At 50.2% G+C, this 19,176-nt stretch overlaps 1 protein-coding gene across 5 annotated transcripts in view; it reads left to right on the top strand.

Annotated features, from left to right (window-relative positions):
- TRAPPC9 (trafficking protein particle complex subunit 9) overlaps window positions 1-19,176 on the top strand; it is a 556,901-nt gene that overhangs the window by 109,705 nt on the left and 428,020 nt on the right. The gene's annotated exons all lie outside the window — the stretch shown is intronic.

Here is a 19,176-nt window from a genome sequence, read left to right as displayed (position 1 = left end):
TCACCTTCTCTTCTCACACAGTTCCTGGGTGTCACGTGTTTTTTGAGTTTCAGTCACAATCCGTTTATCTCCAGCCCAGGCCCCACCCCGAGCCCCAGGTGTTGTCCTGCTGCCTGGGTGCTGCACAGGCCCTTGGGAATCAGCCCTCCGCTGCCCCTATCCCAGCGCCCTGTCCGCCTGTCCCTCCCGCCGGGTTAGCCTGTGCTGTGGGTCCCCTGGGAAGCACTCTTGGATGTGACGCATGTGCGGGGCGTTTATTAGAAGTGCTCTTGGGATCGACACCCACTGAGGGGAAGAGGAGGAGGCAGGTCTGGTTGGGCAGAGGGAAGCTGGGCCTCGGTGCAGAATCTGCAGGGGCCTGGGCGGCCCCCGGGAGCCCTGGGCTGGGGTGACCCTGGAGCCGTCCTGCATCATCCCGCAGGCCGGCCTTCTGCCCCCTCAACGAAAGGTCGTACAGGTTCTCGTGGTGAGGTCCCTATCTACTGTGGAGGGCACTGTCTGGAGAGGACGCCGCCCAGGGCCTCGGGGGTGAGGCCTCAGCGGGGCCTCTGGCACTGGGATGGCCGCGCTGTGTGGTGAGGAGCTGGGTCTCTGTAATCACGCACCCAGGGGCTGATGCAGCTGCTCCCAGGGAGGGGAGCACACGCCTTCCCTGAGCCGCTCCCACCTCCCCCTGCCTCACCTGCCTCGTCCTGGACTTTTTTCTCGCAGATACACATCTTCTTCCCGCAGAGGGCCTTTGCTCTCACCCCTTGCCTGCACCTTGTCAGCCAACTCCCCTGGGTCTGCACTTCCTCTAGGCTGCCTTTCACAAGTCCCAGGGGACCCGTCCTCCTGCTGTTCGGTCTCTCCCCTCACGCACTTCTCACGTTGCACCGACAGAGCCGGTGCGTGTTTAGTTGGCCTGTCTTCCCTGCAGAAGCCCCAGGAGAGAAGGAACTTGGTGGTTATTTAAGGTCATATTAATTAGTGATCCGAAGACACTGGGTCTAGAAGGAGAGAAACTTGGGATATTTGACCCTGTTGAACAAACCGCTGCCTCATAAGGGCCTGTGTGTGATGGTATTTGGTTAATTGGAGTCTTCTGAGAAGAGGACTGAAGTCAGGAGGACCAAGGGTTCCTTCCACTCACCCCAGCCTCTAATTACCATAACCTCAGATCAGGAATTAAATTCTTCCTGGGCCTTCATTGTCTCATTTGTACAACTAGGATATTACAGATTGTGTGGTAGTTTGTTATTATTTTAATGATAGTATTTTAATTGATTGGGTGACCTTTCTCCTGGAGAGCTCATGGTACCATTCACAGAGTTGATAATTAACATTTCTAAATATCACCGCATTGAAATGAAATATGGAAGAGAGGAGTAGCCTTCTCCTTGTACGGAAACCCGTCTTGGTGTTTGCAGATGGAGGCGGCACAGTCTGGGGGTTCTTGCCTGCCCCTCCTCCTCGGTCCCCCCCCCCACCCCCCCACCCCTGGTGTGTGCCAGTGCGCGGGAACTCACAAGATGGGTTCTGGGGCCAATTGTTTTTTGGTTTTTTTTATGACGAATTTTATTCCAAAGTGGCTCTAGTAGTACCAGAGACATTGATGTAGAGTTTGAATATTGTTTCAGGTAAAGTGAAAATGGATAAAAGCAGTATTTCTAGTTAATATATTTTTAGATAATGGGATTTTAAATGTGTGAGTTAAAAATGTAATAAATATTAATGAACTTATTTACAAAACAGAAACAGACTCATAGACAATAGAAAACTAACCTACGGTTACCAAAAGGGAAAGGAGAGGGGAATAAATTAGACAACAATGTCCCACTGTATAGCGCAGGGCACTATATACTCAATATCTTGTAATAAATTATAATGGAAAAGAAATGTAATAAATATTAAAAATAGGTGTTTTACTATTTTATCTATTTTGAAAGATTTATCTATTCAGAATTATAGGGGAGTTTTTTTTTTTTAAAGGAGAACCACTTTATTTTGAGTAGTAAACAAAACTGCATTTATAACATAATAAACAAACCTTCTGTCAGTTTCTTCACAGTTAGTCCAAAGAATAAAACCTCTGACTTAATTAGAATTTACATTTAACCTTAAATATTCTAAAATCCATCCATGTCAACTTTGGAATTTTAATCTTGCCTGATACTATGAAAGAGGGCAAACCTTGACTGATGGTCAAATTCCTAATTTTTGCTGTTCAGCCACTTTTCTTGATCTTGCTCTCTGATTCCGTACATTCCAGAGTGTTCAGTGGATTTGTAATAAACTTTCAAGATGAAGGGGAATTTCTTGCTCATTGTTTGCCTGAAATCTTGGCTTGCGTTCATCTTTTTTTTTTTTTTAAATTAATTTATTTATTTATATTTATTTTTGGCTGTGTTGGGTCTTCGTTTCTGTGCAAGGGCTTTCTCCAGTTGCGGCAAGCAGGGGCCACTCTTCATTGCGGTGCGCGGGCCTCTCACTGTCACGGCCTCTCCCGTTGCTGAGCACAAGCTCCAGACGCGCAGGCTCAGTAGTTGTGGCTCACGGGCTCAGTCGCTCCGCGGCACGTGGGATCCTCCCAGACCAGGGCTCGAACCCGCGTCCCCTGCACCGGCAGGCAGACTCTCAACCACTGCGCCACCAGGGAAGCCCGCGGTCATCTTTTTAAACAAAAAAATATGCTCCAAAAATGCCCACAAGTTCAGCTAGTAAAACTCCTTTAAAGATCTTCTTTGCCAGTGGATCCAGAGTACAGGCCACCCTGAGGCACGTACTCGCGGGGCTGCTGGGACCAGCTGTTGACATGAAAAGAATAGGGTGTGGGGAGGATGCCACGGTTAAGCCTACAGAGGAGTCCATAGTAAATGATGGATATGGGAGCATCGTGGGGGAATTGACAGTTCTTTTCAGAGGTGGGAGAATGGTTTGGGTAATGTTCCATGAGGGAGGTGAGCTTGACCTTGAAGAACAAATTGGTGTTTGCCAGACCAGACTCAGCAGAAGTAATAGCTTCAGGTAGGAGGACTTTCTCCAGTTCTGGTGGCATTAAGAGGGTTTGGTTTATGTGGGGAATGTTAGATACAGTGATTTGTGTGATTCTGTTGTCTGGGATTTTGGGAAGGAAAGTGGACGATCAACAGTAGTACAATACGACCCTGCAATTCCACTCCTAGGTGTATACTCAAGAGGTTTGAAGACATACACCCACATAAAAACTTGTACGTGAGTGTTCCTGGGGGCATCACGCATAATAGCCAAAAAGTGAAAGCGGCATCCATCAATGTCCATTCACTGATGGATGGATAAAGAAAGTGTGGTGTGTCCACCTGGATTTCTCATTCTCTTCCTCTCCCTCATCCCTTCTTCCTTTCCACTTTCCTTCCTTCTTTTGGCTAACATTTGTTCATCCTTCACATCTCAGTGTAGATAACCACTTCTGTTGTTTTTTCTACAAAGCCTTTCTTGGTCCCTCAAGACTACCTTGTGTTCCTTTGGAACATTCCCACTGGAGTATGTGCTTACCCATCGAGCACTTTCACCCACTATATTTCGATCGCTCAATTAATTGACAAGCTCCCCACTCAGGCTGCAAGCTCTCTGAAGGTATCTGTCTGACTTGCTGTTTTTCTTGTCCCTGTCACCTAGTGGCTTGTACTGGCATCCACATATGGCTAAATGCACTAATAATAAATGCTTTTCCTTTTCTTAAAAGTAACTTGATTGAGATTTAGTTCGCAGACCACACCATTCACCTGTTTAGAATGTGCCCTTCAGTTTTTTAGTGTATTCACAGGTATGTGCACCTGTTAGCCACAGTCAGCTTAAAACAGTCATCTCTTCGAAAAGAAGCCCTGTCGGTGGCTAGTGAAAGCCGCCGTGACTGGTTGTGGCACACTGCAGTACTCACATCCTGTTGAATGCATTAAGAATAAATACTCTCGTTTGCGTTCTTTCTTTTTTCTGGTTTATTTTCGCTGTTACTGGGAATGCCATGGTGAGCCTCTTCAGCGCTTTGGCTTTTTGAGCAGGAGAGAGATTTTGTCAGGAGAGGGATTACTGGGTCAGCCATTTTGAACACTTTTATTGCTACTGAAACATATTGGAAATTGCCTTCTGAAAGGATTGTTCTAATTATACCTCAGGCAGCAGTGCTCCTAATTCAGTATGTAGAAAATGTTGCCTTATTGTTTTAATTTGTATTTTCTGGGTAAGTTGCAAGTTTGGATATTTGTTCTGTGTGCCTGTTTACTAATTGTATCTCTTTTATGTGAGACTCTTTTACAGTCTTCTGATTATTTCCCTGTAGCTTGCCTCATTTGTTTCTCATTTCTTGGGAGGCAGATAGCATCAGGCCACTGTGCTGAGGTCTGTCAGGCTTTGAGATGCTAATGAAGTCCTTTGCCCAAAGTCTGTCCGTTACTATGAGAGATACTCGCACTATGAAATGTATCCTGTGCCCTAACATACCTGGATGGTGGACAGCGGGTTTGAAAGAGTTAAGACACCTCCTGAGAGTGCTTCACTTGTTTTTGAGCTAAAGCCGAAAGTAGCAGGAAAATCTGTTTTAAACATTTTATGATAGATCTCTTTAGCATAATACGAAACTCGAAACTGTTGCTGGAGGTCTGAGAAATACATTTAACATTACAGAGGATTAGCTCAGACCAACATGTGTGAATTTAACAGAGAGTATGAAGCTCACTACATTTGACCCACATTGGCCATCCTTTGGTTTCCTGAATATGTCAGGATTTTTGCTTTTTGGTGTTTTCTTGTCTCAGGACATCGGCTACACTCTGGCCCGCCTTCTACGTGGCCAGCCTTCCCGCCTTCCGTTCTGGGGTGGGTCTGTGCAGGTGGCCTCCCCAGCCCCGCCCTCACAGCGTCTTCTGGTCGTGTCCTGACTCTAATTCAGGGCGGGCAGTTTTTATGGCTGACCCTCCGCTTCCTCTCTTGATAAACCCCCTCTAGGGGAGTCGGGCCCCTCGGGGACAGCAAGGCTAAGTTACGGGACGAGGGGCCGAGCTGCCTGGGAAGAGAGGGGTTTCCTCTTTTCTGCTGGGAGAAGCGTGAAGCCCCAGGAACTGCCGGTGACCACCCTGGGTCGTGTGGAGAAGAGTCTGGGAGTGGAGCGGACTCTTCCTTGTGTGGTCTTCTCCGTCCCAGCAAGCACACCGTAGTCCAATCCCTAGAGCCCTAGGGCCTCCCTAACTAGAACGTGCTGTCTAAGAAAGCAGTGACTCTGCTTGGCTCACTGTACCTTTGTAGCATCTAAAATAGTTGTAGGTGTGCTGGAAATATTTATGGAATGAGTGAGTGATGGTGGCAGTGATCGGTGACTGCTCAGGAAGTACTCCGGGAGGGGGGTTGTGGAGGGGACGTTGGAGTGCAATGCTAGGACACTTGTTTTGAAGGTGCATTTAAATAACATTTTACCATGGCGTTTGCTCATATTTTAAAAGTGATATGGAATGGCTGATAGGAATTATGAGGTGATTGATCCCTCCTGCTCACCCACCCCCTCACTCCTTGTCAGAGACTCTGGCCAGATGATTTTCTTGTATGGATTTAGGGTTAAGGAAAACCCAGAAGAGGGAAGAGATGGAGTCTTCCAGGGAGGGCTGAAAAAGCTTTCATTAGGAGGTAACAGGTGCTTGAGATGGGCCCTGGAGAATGAGCAGGTATTCAGCAGGTGTGTGGTGGACACAGGTGAGGGGGAGGTGAAGGGAAGGAGTTTTTAGGGAAAGGCTTGCATGAATGAAAGAGAAGGTGCCGCTGTGCTTGGGCTGAGGGATGAGGCTCAGCCCAGACCTTCTGCTGCTTGGGGCGCGGCAGTGCCTGCCAGGTGACCCATCTCATCCGTGAAGCGGGAATGGGCGCCCGGAGGACGGCGTCCTGGCGTCCCTCCCCGGCACCCCTGCGTTCCCGTGCTGCCCGGCTGCAGAAGGCCACAGCCGAGTGAGGCCCGTTGCAGGGGTGAACACCAAGGTCCTGCCCGGTGAAGCGGCCTGTCCCAGCCCCACAGCCAGTGGCAGAACAAGCCTGGACCCCTAGCCTCTCAGCTCCTAATGTGGGGGAAGGGGAGCCACTTGCCCTGACCCCTCTTGACAGAGACATTTTCGTTTAACTGCCAAATGACTGCCTGCTTCCACGTGGCCATTCGAGTTGCTGATGGCAGATACGTTTCAGCACAGTGCTACTGCCCCCTGGCAGTGGGACGGTGATATGTGTGTATTTCATCAGAGGAAAAAACACTCAGTGAGCTTGGAAACAGTTTCAAGGTAGCCTTTGGTGCACAAAGGACCTTGTTTATGGAAAAGGAAGAAGTACCGCTTTGAAAACAATGACAAAGCTGTGAAAACTGCAGTTCAGTTAGGGTTCTAAATGCACGCATGCATACGTAGTACACACACACCATTAAAGAGAAATTGTCCTGACACTTGTTAAAATGGCAAGGAAGACTGTTCCAGACAGTTGCAGTAGGGTCAGCTCTATTGCAGTAGGGGAGAGAGACCGAGCTGCCTCCGAATACAAGGACAAGTGGGGATTCAGAGCCAACAACAAAGGGAGGGGGGAGTGGACAGAAAATTACTCAGAGGAGACATCGGGCTGGGGGATTCTGGCACAGTTGGCCTAACAGGATTCTCGCTGAAGGCAAGCCAAGGACTTAGACGTCAAAGGGCGGGGGGTGTGAGGAACTTGATCAGATATTGAGGGTGATCGGGTATCAAGGGTGGGGGGACTCTCGCTAACCTAATTAAGTGGGATCCTTGCTACAGCTGGGCTAGGCGGGGCGAGGACAGGGCCCAGTCAGAAGTAGGGCACTGAGCAGCCTGCATCAAGGAGAGGTTCTCTGTCGTTACGCACACATGTACATACATGCACGCGTGCTTTATGACCGGGATTTGACTGTACGCAGTGTGGGGGCTGGCTGCACAGGATGCGGAGCACTTGCTTCTCTGTGTGTTGCCGGATCCTGAAGCCCTCAGGCAGGCAGTCGGGGAGGCGGTTGGGAAGGGGAGGTGGGTGGGAAGGAAGCACAGACGAGCGGGAACTTGCGAGGCTGAGCTGGTCCCCACCCCACGGGGACGGACGGGAACCGTGCTGGTTTCTCAGCACCTCCCAGCCCCCAGCTTTGATGATGGGAGCCCCTGGAGGAGCGGCCACCTGGCCCAGGAGCTGGAGAAGCTGAAGCAGAGGGCCTGGGGGGGCTGGAGGAGCTGGGGGAGGGATGCTGCCTCCACCCCCCAGCCCAGCAGTGTCGGTGGGCGTGCCTGTGGCTTCCAGGTCCCCATGCACGCTGGCTCAGAGTACGCAGGGAAGGGGCTTCTGGGAAGTGTGGCTTCAGCTTAGCTAAATGCACACACTGGTGAAGATTTGACTTTGTGGTTTGAAGTGCACGCCCCCTTTCAGGAAGCAGGAGATGAATCCCCATTGAGAAAAAGCATCCCTATTTTATTTTTGCTTTTCTCGCTATCATAGTTGACATTTTACTTCTTGTTTTAGTACCGGGAACAACTTTTTGTTTTGATTTCTCTTTGATGAGCCCGTAGTTATACATTTAGATGGGCTAGACAGGAATAATTCCTCCCTGTTTCCTCCCCCGCTTCTTCCTTCTCTCTTTGAAAACCGTTGATCCGAGATTACGTGATGCTTTTTGAATGAGAGTGACTTGTACTGTGAAGAGAATAAGAAAAAATAGGATTGCCAATTCCTTTAAAAATTTTGGTTTTTACATGTAAAGTAGATAGGTTTTTGAGTTGTGAGTGCAATTGCAGTAGAGCCTTAAGGCTCCTGAAGGTGTATTTTAAGGGTTCTAGGAATACTGCGCAGACGATGAGGGACAAGGGAGAGGTAAACGACGACATTGGGGAGCTCTCTTTATCTCCTTTCTGAAAGTGTTTATTGATCATCTCCGTGAGTTGGACACGATGCTGGGTCCATGCAGTACCAGAGGTGACTTTTGAGCTGAGCTGAGCTGGAGGCCGAGGGACCCCGGTGGCAAGGCTGTGGGGCGGGGCATTGCGGCAGCCGTGCGGGCGGGAGTGAGGCGCGAGGAGTTCCGAATGCTCCCCGTGTGTCTTTTGGCCGAGCAGTGCTTAGTGTAGGATGCCCGCAAAGCGTGGGGTTCAGGGATGGCGGGAGATGCAGCCAACAAGAGAGACTGGGTGGGGTGAGGAGGCCCTTGGTGCCAGTCCTGTGGGCGGGGTAAAGGGAGGCTTATCTGCACGGTTGTCACACGTCACCTCCTTCTTCATCTAGCGGAAGGAAAGAAGGAGGGACAGAGGATGGAGGGGTTTCGGGAGGAACTGGAGAAACTGGGTCGGGTATTTTGGACGCAGAAACCAGCTAAAATGGAAGAAGCCAAAGCTTGTTACCTTCCACCCCAATCCCTAACCCTCCCCTAAAACAACCTGCAGGGATTTTTAGGTTTTGGGGGTTCCTTAAGTAGAATGGTAAATTTATGTTCGTTACCATCTACCTTTTATCTCTGAGCATCATTTTTGGAGGGGGGGAGACCTTGGGTTCAAATGCCAGGATTATCACTTCCTGCTTTTGTTTCCTTTACACTCCCAGCCCCTTCGAGTCCCTTTGGGTTGTCCCTTTGAGTCTGCCCCTCTGCCAGGTGTGCCCAGTGCCCCTGGGCTTCAGCTGCTACCTACTTCGTCTCCCAGGGCACCCTTCGTCACTCAGCCTCTGCGTCTCGACCTTATCCGAGGTCCAGGCCTGCAGGTCGTCCATCGCCTTCAGACTCTCCTCTCTGTTAGCCTCTGTACTTCCAATCAGGGCTCGTTTCCCATCCCTTCCTGCTCTCATGACCTTCCGCTGTGACCTCAGGAACTCATGGTCTGTCATAGCAAAGTCCCCTGTTTCATCTCAGCCTCTTTTTTCCCCTGAACGTTCCATTAACCTTGTACTAAGATAGTGACTCTTCACCACAGAGTTCGCAAATGTGTGGGAATGTTTCTGGTAGACCTTGACCAAGAGGTGTCATTTGTGTTTCGCAGGAAGGAACAAGGCCACTAAATGCAGGTGTAATGCAGGTAAATAAAGCACAGAAAGCGCTGTCCTGCTCAGAATGGCGGTGGTGCCCCCACGGAGCCACAGTGGGGAGGGGGACCAGCTCATTCCTGTAGGCACTGCTTCCCCGGCCACCCCTCAAGATGCTGCTGTTTTTTCCTCCTGCGCCCCAAATGCCTCGGGGCCTAGAGATGGCAGAGAAGTCCTTCCCTATTGCTACTTCCAGGCAGTCCTCCTTTGAAACCCCAGCTCCGTACAGCAGGTGTGCTTCTCCTTTGGCTGTGGTCACTGACGCGCTCTGGTCACTTCTCCCCGCTCCTGGCTCACCCTGTCCGGCAGCGCCGCCACTGTCTGTGTCCTGGTGGCTTCGCCATCCACATGGAGGGTCCAGTAAACACTGTCCTTATCTTCTCCGCCTATGTTTCCTCCTGGTAAACTCACAGGCCCAAGGCTCCAAGAACTCTCTGCACGCATGGCTCTTGCATTTATTTCTTATACGGAGCTCCAGACCTGAACGCCTGACTGCCTACCTAGCCTTCCCTGCCCCATCTCAGCATGTGGCACCACTCTCCGTCCAGTTGCTCAGACCACAAACGGTGAAGTCAGTCTTGATCCCCTTTCCCCCCATCAGACCCCATATCTAAGTCCTCATCAGGCAGTCCTCCAGGTTTTACCTCCCGAACATCCCCATACGGCCCCTTCTCCCCACCTCTGCCCTTAGAGGTGCAGTCTGAAACCACCTCCGCCCCCATTACTCAGCTGGGTATGGATTTGGTTATTTGGTTCAAATAAGGCTTAGCCCTGGGGGAAATACATTTTGAAAGAAAGTAACGCTCAGCCAACAGTTAACTCAGAATTTACAGGCCCAGTTCCAGAGCCCCACCCTGGACCCAGGAGCTTGCATTTCACAAGGACCCGGGGAGGCCAGTGCAGGAGGTGTGCTCCGTGGTGGGCTGAGAGACGGGCTTTGATAAGAACAGGTTGTTGGTGGGGAGTTTTTCACTGGGGCCATTTCAGGGTCTTTGCCTCTTTCTGGAAAGCAGCCTCCCTTCTTTCCCCTCCGTAGCCACCATTCGTTGGGTTCGGAGTAAAATGCATAGAGTCACCGTTGCTGCCCTGGCTGCCCTCAGAGGAGTTTCTGCCTTCTTTAGTGCCCCTGCTCGTGGGTAGCAGATTCGTGACTTGTGGGCCAATGAGATTTCTTACGGGTTGTACACTTATTCGTATGAAAACTCATGTAAAGCGATGTAAGTTATGTCACATTTAGTTAGAGATGTAGTGTAACGTTTTTACTGGAAAGAAGGACCCTGAGGCCGACATGGAATCTGAGCTTGCTGATGCCCTGTGTGTCAGCCCGACAGCCACCTATGAGGGCGTGGAGGTGGTGACACGGCGGTACAGCATCGGGCGCAGGACGGACCGGACAGATGGACACACCTCCTCCACGTCCCCCACCCCCCTGCCCTTTCACTTACCGTCGTTCTAGACTGTTGTGAATTAAAATTACTTTTCTGGCCATCTTTTATAATCCTGGGTTTTAAAATATCTGTTCTTCACATTTTTTTGAATTTCAGTGAATTGTAAAATGGCATTGAAAATAAGAATGCATTATTTTACTAGATATTGGTATCAGACATTATGGGTAAAATAACATGGCTATAATAATTGAAAGTCTCCTATAATATGGACCAACTTGAAAATATGCAGGGTTTGGGTTTAACGCCCTGTGTGTTGTGTCTTGTTCCCGCTATGAAGAACATACAGGCTTAGATTTGAATTTTTGTCCTTCGGCCTCATAGCAAAGCATGAAGAGCTACAGCATGAACCGTGCCCAGAGATGAAGGCCATAGTTTTTATCCTGTGAAGGCAATATGTGTTATTCTGCTGCTTGCTTTCCTTCCCTGACGTGCTCTTTCCCCCTTGCAGTTTTTCCCCAGATGGTATATGTGGTTTCTTCTGGAGTTTTGAGTTAATATGTTCCATTTTTCACCTGGGTGGAGGCGAAGGAGGGCTGAGCACATGAACTGTTACGTTGCAGAGTCCTGGTGGGAGCTCTTCTGTAAAGAGCTGTAATTTGTTTCTGTAGCAATTTACACAATCCCTTTTGTTCAGAAATAGACAGCAGAGGTTGAACAAAAACCCAGCAGAAATGAAGGGAAGCTTTTGACTTCGTTTAAGTTGTGTGTTGAAGAGATAAATGCTATGTAGGGCAACATAATAAGTACCTGCTAATAAAATGCATTCTCAGTAGAGAAACCACACATGTAAAATAATGAGGTGAAGAAAAACTATCAGTATGTCAAAATCCCAAATATATTAACTGCGTTTACTAGTTATGGGAAAATACTAATTTGCCAAGTCGTAGGTGAACCAAAGTAGAGCATCCTGGGGTGGTATCAAGAAGGGCACTCTGCACCTTCTCGAAGAATTGAGTCTTGTGGAACACCGTGGTCTAGACGGTATATGCTTTTCAGCAGTGGAGTGGGGCCTGCTTTGCTGCTCACTTGCCCACCATCTGCTGCACGAAGTGCCAGCCTGCCACTCTCTCGGGCAGGCTGCCGTTTCTGGTCCAGGATACGGCGACACATTCTAAGGACGCACCTTGTCTCTCAGGTTGTCCTTTCTCATCTCTCTTCCACACAGACTATAAAGTGATGTTCCCAAAGCAGATATTTATCCATAGCAATCTATGTGTGAAGGCTGGACAGCTGGAATTGAGACTCTTTTTTTACCCCCCAAACCCCAGCCTAGCATAAAGTCTGGCTCATAGGGGCTCAGTACGTGCTTGTTGAATCGAATTGCTTGTTTTCTCTGCGTTATTTCCTCATCAGGAAAGTGAGGATTATGTCTGCCTTGCTGTGCTGGTGTAGGGAGTTGAGACGCTGTATGTAAAGAGCCGGAAGCAGAATATATGCTCAACACATCGTAATTCTTATTGTTTATATTGATCTGTTTCTGACTTCTGAAGCGTTTCAACATATGCAGGTCTTCAACTGGAGAACCGTACAGTTTTCTATTTTGATGGTATGTGTGTATCATTCACGGGGTAGTGGAGTGGCCTTGGACGAGATGCCGGTGTCCCTGGCCTGGGCCGCTCTGTGTGTAGAATGGAGACAGCACAGCGTCGTTTCAGCAAGGAGAGCCGTGCAGAGAAATGCGTGCGTTATGATCCTTGGATTGAGGCAGACCTGGGTTTGCCTCCTGTGTCTTCTACTGATTAAATGTAGCCTTTGACAACTTACTTACTTTACTAAGCCTGCTTTCAACTGTAGATTAAGAAGATAATGTCTGATAATGTCTGGAGGATTATCAGAAATAATGTGTAGCAGCCACTTGGCATCCTGCCCGCAATAGTAGAAGCTCAATAAACATTAGCATCTTCCCTTACTTCACCTACTTGGAAAGTCGGTGTTTCTCCCCGTAATGCTATGCAGTTCTTTCCAGTTTAAAGAGCTTTTGGTGGATGTTATCAGAAGTTTTAGCAGCAGAGTAACCTGTTAAAGTTATAAAAAGAGAGTTTCTCTGCAGGATTTTCATAGTTAGATGGGAACAGATGGGGGGAACCTTTTAGCTGTGTCTGACTCTAATCTTTGACCGATTTTCTCTAAAAAATGGTTATATTGGCAGGTACTTATTTATTGCTAAGGATGACTTGAATGATTAAAATGTAGGTTTCTCTGTATCTGGAATATGTCAGAGTAAGAGAAGAGGAATTTCTGAGTATTAAATTCAAGCCAAAACAGAACAGTACGGTTTTCACATGGAAGTATTGAGTCTGAAATTTGAAGCAACTGGGAAAGGGCGTGCAGACTACCTGGACCAGGACCGTGGGTTCGGCGTAGATTTCCGGACAGGAATCAGCACGAGGAGTGGGGAGGGTGGTCGGATTTCCCAGGTGTGACCTCGGGCCAGTCACCCCTCTGATCCCTGGCCTTCACCTTCCTCTTTGGTAAAAAATGGAGCAGTTCGACTGAATGATCACTCATACGTGTATATTCATTTATCACATTAGCTCTGTATTAGGTATTGCATCTCAGAATTGATTGAGAATTTTGAATCTATTAATACTGTCTGTCATTTCAAACGAGGAGTTGAAGATATGCTCCAGTAACTTGCTGAGCACCGGAGAGGACAGCTGACCTGGAGCCCTTACAACAGTGGCTCTCAAACTTCTCGATCATGGCCCATAGTAGGAAGTACACTGCGTGTGAAAAACCACACGTTTCATGAAACGACACCCATTCTCACTGTGTGTGGTGTCCCCTATTGGTCAGCTTGGGCCACCGTAACAAAAATACCACAGCTTGGGGGCCTCAGCAACAGACATTTATTGTCTCCCAGTCCTGGAGGCTAGAAGTCCAAGATCAAGGTGTCGGCAGGGCTGGTTCTTCCTGAGGCCTCTCCTTGGCTGGCAGGCGACCACCTTCTCCCTGTGTCTTCACGCGGTCGTCCCTCTGTGTGTGTGTTGCTGTGTCTTAATCTCCTTTTCTTATAAGGACACCGGTCATATTGGATTAGGGTCCACGCATATGAGCTCATTTTACCTTAACTACTTCTTTAAAGGCCGTCTCTCCAGATGTAGTCGTATTCTGAGGTCCTGGGTATTAGGACTTCAACAGTATGAATTTGGGGGGTGGGGAGACACAGTTTAGCCCGTAACATGGACGATGACCCCTCCCCTCCCCTCCCCTCCCATCCCCTCCCCTCCCATCCCCTCCCCTCCCCTCCCCTCCCACCCCATCCCCTCCCCTCCTCTCCCACCCCATCCCATCCCATCCCCTCCCCTCCTCTCCCACCCCATCCCATCCCATCCCCTCCCCTCCTCTCCCACCCCATCCCATCCCCTCCCCTCCCATCCCATCACATCCCCTCCCATCCCCTCCCCTCCCATCCCCTCCCCTCCCCTCCCATCCCCTCCCCTCCCATCCCCTCCCATCCCATCCCATCCCATCCCCTCCCATCCCATGCCCTCCCCTCCCCTCCCATCCCCTCCCATCCCATCCCCTCCCCTCCCATCCCATCCCCTCCCATCCCCCCCATCCCCTCCCCTCCCATCCCCTCCCATCCCATCCCCTCCCCTCCCCTCCCATCCCATCCCCTCCCCTCGCATCCCATCCCATCCCATCCCCTCCCCTCCCCTCCCCTCCCCTCCCCTCCCCTCCCATCCCCTCCCCTCCTCTCCCATCTCCTCCCCTCCCCTCCCCTCCCCTCCCCTCCCCTCCCATCCCCTCCCCTCCCCTCCCCTCGCATCCCATCCCATCCCCTCCCCTCCCCTCCCATCCCATCCCCTCCCCTCCCTTCCCACCCCATCCCCTCCCCTCCTACCCCATCCCATCCCCTCCCACCCCATCCCCTCCCCTCCCCTCCCCTCCCCTCCCATCCCCTCCCCTCCCACCCCATCCCCTCCCCTCACCTCGCACCCCATCCCCTCCCATCCCCTCCCCTCCCCTCCCCTCGCATCCCATCCCATCCCCTCCCCTCCCCTCCCATCCCATCCCCTCCCCTCCCTTCCCACCCCATCCCCTCCCCTCCTACCCCATCCCATCCCCTCCCACCCCATCCCCTCCCCTCCCCTCCCCTCCCCTCCCATCCCCTCCCCTCCCACCCCATCCCCTCCCCTCACCTCGCACCCCATCCCATCCCATCCCATCCCATCCCCTCCCATCCCATCCCATCCCATCCCATCCCCTCCCATCCCATCCCCTCCCATCCCCTCCCATCCCCTCCCCTCCCATCCCCTCCCCTCCCACCCCATCCCCTCCCCTCACCTCGCACCCCATCCCATCCCATCCCATCCCATCCCATCCCCTCCCATCCCCTCCCATCCCCTCCCATCCCATCCCATCCCCTCCCATCCCATCCCCTCCCATCCCATCCCATCCCCTCCCCTCCCCTCCCATCCCATCCCATCCCCTCCCCTCCCACCCCCTCCCATCCCATCCCCTCCCATCCCATCCCATCCCCTCCCATCCCATCCCGTGGGATGCAGCTCACTACCCACTAAACTGATTTTTATGACCCACGAAGAGGTCAGATAGCTTACAGTCTGTTACACCCTTACTTCTCTCTTAGAATCGGCAATGGGATTTAAATGGAGTGGGCTCGTTTGAAATGAGTCACTTGCAGACTTCCCCAGTGTCCCCTGTGACCTGTGCTCCGCATTTGTTAGCTTCATTTACATGTGTCGCATGTGGACAGAATCAAGCTGTTTGGCCCGTGCAGCCATCACATCCTGCTGGTATCCTGCTTCATTGATCTGAGAGAGAAAAAGAAGGCACCAGTTCAGGCTTTTCTGGATCTCATTTTTAAAAAGAGATTGAGATAAATTCACATTAATATTTATTAAGCAGCATCTCAGTGACAGAGAACTATTTTAGTGGAAGAAATGGCATATTCCTTAGCAAAATGAATGCAGAGACCCTTGGTAGGACGTTCAGGGTTTAGCTCTTCTCTGGGTGATGACCTATACAAATAGCCCCCAGCTTTCAGGGGAGGAGACCCTGGATGCAGCCCACAGAATACCGACGCCAGGGAACAGAGTGCCAGCCCCCTGGCTCCTTGGCTTTTTCTACTTGTGAACATCCCCAGGGGTCTGTGTTACGTAGGCGATTTGAAGCTGTGCCGAGGCCGGGCTGTTGGATGGTGCCCACCTGGACTCAGGTGGCTGATGGCCGACCCTGGCCAACTGCGGCCCCTGCACATCGGCGAGTCTGTGTTCCTCTCTAATTGTCACTGTGTCCACGGCTCTCTTGACGTATCGGTCATGTTTTATGCACGTAGGGGGGTAATTTTAGTGGCACTAGGGAAGGTACAGAGGTCCAGGGGCCTGTTTCTCCTGATTTCAAGGCTCTAATGTCTGCATGAATAACCCCAACAGTGGGAGAAGGGACAGATCTGTGGGTGTGGGGAGAAGGGTGGTGTTTGATGTGGCTGTAGATGGATTTAGAGGAAATAAAACAACTACATAGAGGGAATCCCCTGGCGGTCCAGTGGTTAGGACTCGGCGCTTTCACTGCCGTGGCCCGGGTGCAGTCCCCGGTCGGGAAACTTAAGATGCCGAAGGCTGCGCGGGGGAGGGATGCTCAGCGTGGCTGGGCTTTCCCACTCGGGGAGCGAAGACGGGATGGGGCCGGCGTGGCAGCAGAGGGGGCGGCAGGAGCAGGAATAGCTCCTCACCTGCCCTAAGACTGACTTTGGTCATCTCTGAAGCGGGGGTGATTCAGTGATGGAATGAGCCACACTCCATACCCAGCAGAGCACCTGGCATTACAGGAAGGCAGTTAGTGCTGGCTCCTTCCTTACTGCTTATCTCAAGCCCCCTTTGTTCTGCTGTTTTAGACTCTAGCGAGACAAGTTAACAGCATCACCAGCGGCGCCCTGCATGTTGGCTGATGACCCTGTGCCTCGTGCTCACAGCCCCTCCTGGGGCCCAAGCAGCCCCTGTGCTGCTGAGGAAGCAGGCCCGGGGTGGGGCGGGGCCGGGGGTGGGGGGAAGGCGGGTGTCATGGGCACACACCTGTCCAGCGGGGGGCGGGGCAGAGGGAGGTGCAGATGCAGGCGTGTGAGGCTCCAGTCCACGCGCCCTCCTCTCTTACGTGTTCCCACGTCTCTGATGGCCTGATCCTCAGGCTGAGCTCTGAGCTCTGCTTTCCAGATGGAAGAGTCCTCATCTTCGCATTTGAGCTGGTGCTCATATGTCACAACCCCGGACTTCCAAAGCTAGATTAATTCATTTTCTCACTTGCCCAGCCAGTATTTGTTTTTATAGAGTGTCTGCCTCTTATATCTTTCCTCAGTTTCAGCACCTTCAAGGTGCAGACACATGACCGGGCTTTGCCTTAACAAGGGTTTCTGGGTCCTGAGAGAGTGTGATAGTCGTTGGCGTGCACTTTCTCTACTCTGTGCCCTTATGGGGGTGAATTGCCCTAATCCTCACAATTGCCCCAAACGGGTAGCTACTGTTCTTAGGCTTATTTTACAGTGAGGCAATTGATGCATAAGGAAATTAGCTAGAATGCCTAAGGTCTGCTGTGTGGTGTTTGGAGGACCTGGGACTTGGACCCTGGCCATCTGGCTCTGGAGTCCATGCTCTCGTCCGCCGCTGGCCTCGATTACCTTCTGTTGCCTGAGTGCATGCGTTGACGGTTGATCTTGTTGCCCTGCACTGTGACAAGGGGCCAAACCCGCCAAAGGTTGCATCAAGGGACATCCGACATCACACTTCTGGTTTGTCTCTGTACCAGGGTTATCTACCAACTTAGATACAGTTGTCATTTCTTTGAAAGGCAAAGATTGGAGGAGATAGAAAATGTTAGATTTAATTTATTCAGTTTCTTCTTCATTTTATCGCCAGCTCATTACTTTGCTGCTCAGCCCAAAGAAAATGCATTAGAAATTTGCCATTGTCAATGTCAGAGTAGATTGAGCCTTGGCCTGGGAAAGGTGCTCTCCTGGGGGTTTCATCCTGATGGGATGGACCCTCAGACTCTGGAGCCGAGGGAGGGCAGGAAATCCGAGAAGTGATGCATTTTCCGAACACTGCCAGCGCTCCTTTTTCTCACTTTGCCGTTCTCTGCCTGCAGTTCCACGTCAGCTCTCACCTGCTGCAGAGCAGACAGTGGGCAGCTGGAGGAGCCTGGGACCAGGAGCCTCGCTGCACTGCAGCTGCATCTGCAAACGTTAGGAGTATCTGCAAAAGGAAATCTTTTGTTACGTTGTAACTTGGGATCATTATGTCATAAAATCAAAAAGGTTTTTTTTTTTTTTTAGTTTAAATGCTGTGATACGGAAGTGCATTTATTTCATGCACATACTTCTCCTTGGGGAAGAAACCGGAACAGCTGGAAAAGAAACTTTGGCTTAAAAAATTATGAAATTAATGTTACCCCGAAGGTATTTATTTGAGTTATGAAAAACAAGGTTATTAAAAACTAGAAATTACAAAGTGGGTCAATGAGGGTGTACATTTAAAGAATTCTGTGAAGATTTGTGGTGGGGATTTAAGAGTTAAGCTCTTGGTGTATTCAATATGTACTTGTATTCAAAATAAAAATTTGCTCTTGATTTCACACAGTTATACATCCAGTCCTGACTTCTGAGCTTCAATTTCCAAATGAAGGCGGGATGTGTCCTTTGAATGGCCTAGGACCCTCAGTTGAATTAATTCTTTCCCTTGAGGGTGTTACTGTTTTCTTACTCTTGGAGGCTTCAAGCTTTTGGAGTCATCCTCTAATTGTCCTCCTTCTCCTATATCCTGTGAATTGCTTGGATGTATTCCATATCCGTTCTAATGCTTGAGCTTTTCTCCCATGGGATTCCTCCTCCCCCTTCCGCCATCCCTGTCCTGGTTCCGACTTCCCTCCCTCCCTCCCTCCCTCCCTCCTTCCTTCCTTCCTTCCTTCCTCCCTTCCTCCCTCCCTCCTTCCCTTCCTTCTTTTTAATTTCTAATGTTCATTTGTTTATTTCTTTTACATCTCTTATTGTTTGGCCTGTACTGTTTTTTGTTTTGTTTTAGAAAAATAGTTTTAATTGCAGAAAAGTTTTTTAATATTCATTTTTATTTATTTATTTATTTATTTATGGCTGTGTTGGGTCTTTGTTTCTGTGCGAGGGCTTTCTCCATTTGTGGCAAGCGGGAGCCACTCTTCATCGCGGTGCGTGGGCCTCTCACTATCGCGGCCTCTCCCGTTGCGGAGCACAGGCTCCAGACGTGCAGGCTCAGTAGTTGTGGCTCACTGGCCTAGTCGCTCCGCGGCATGTGGTATCCTCCCAGACCAGGGCTCGAACCCGTGTCCCCTGCATTGGCAGGCAGATTCTCAACCACTGCACCACCAGGGAAGCCCTGCAGAAAAGTTTTTACATAAAAATAAAATAAGCCTCAGACAGAATAATGGCCATAGACGCAAAAATGCTGCCTAGTGAGTAGGTTAGATTTTTTTTTAAACATCTTTATTAAAGTATAATTGCTTTACAATGGTGTGTTAGTTTCTGCTGTATCACAAAGTGAATCAGCTATACGTATACATATATCCCCATATCCCCTCCCTCTTGGGTCTCCCTCTCTCCCTCCCTATCCCACCCCTCTAGGTGGTTGAGTAGGTTAGATTTTAAGGAGAAAATCATTCGATTCATGCCAAAGGCTACAGAAGTATCTTAAATAAAAAT

Source organism: Balaenoptera physalus, assembly GCF_965194825.1.
Source record: "Balaenoptera physalus genome assembly, chromosome: 17".
Classification (NCBI taxonomy): Eukaryota; Metazoa; Chordata; class Mammalia; order Artiodactyla; family Balaenopteridae; genus Balaenoptera; species Balaenoptera physalus.
The sequence above is the reverse complement of the archived record's forward strand: the minus strand, read 5'-3'. Positions and strand labels throughout refer to the sequence as shown.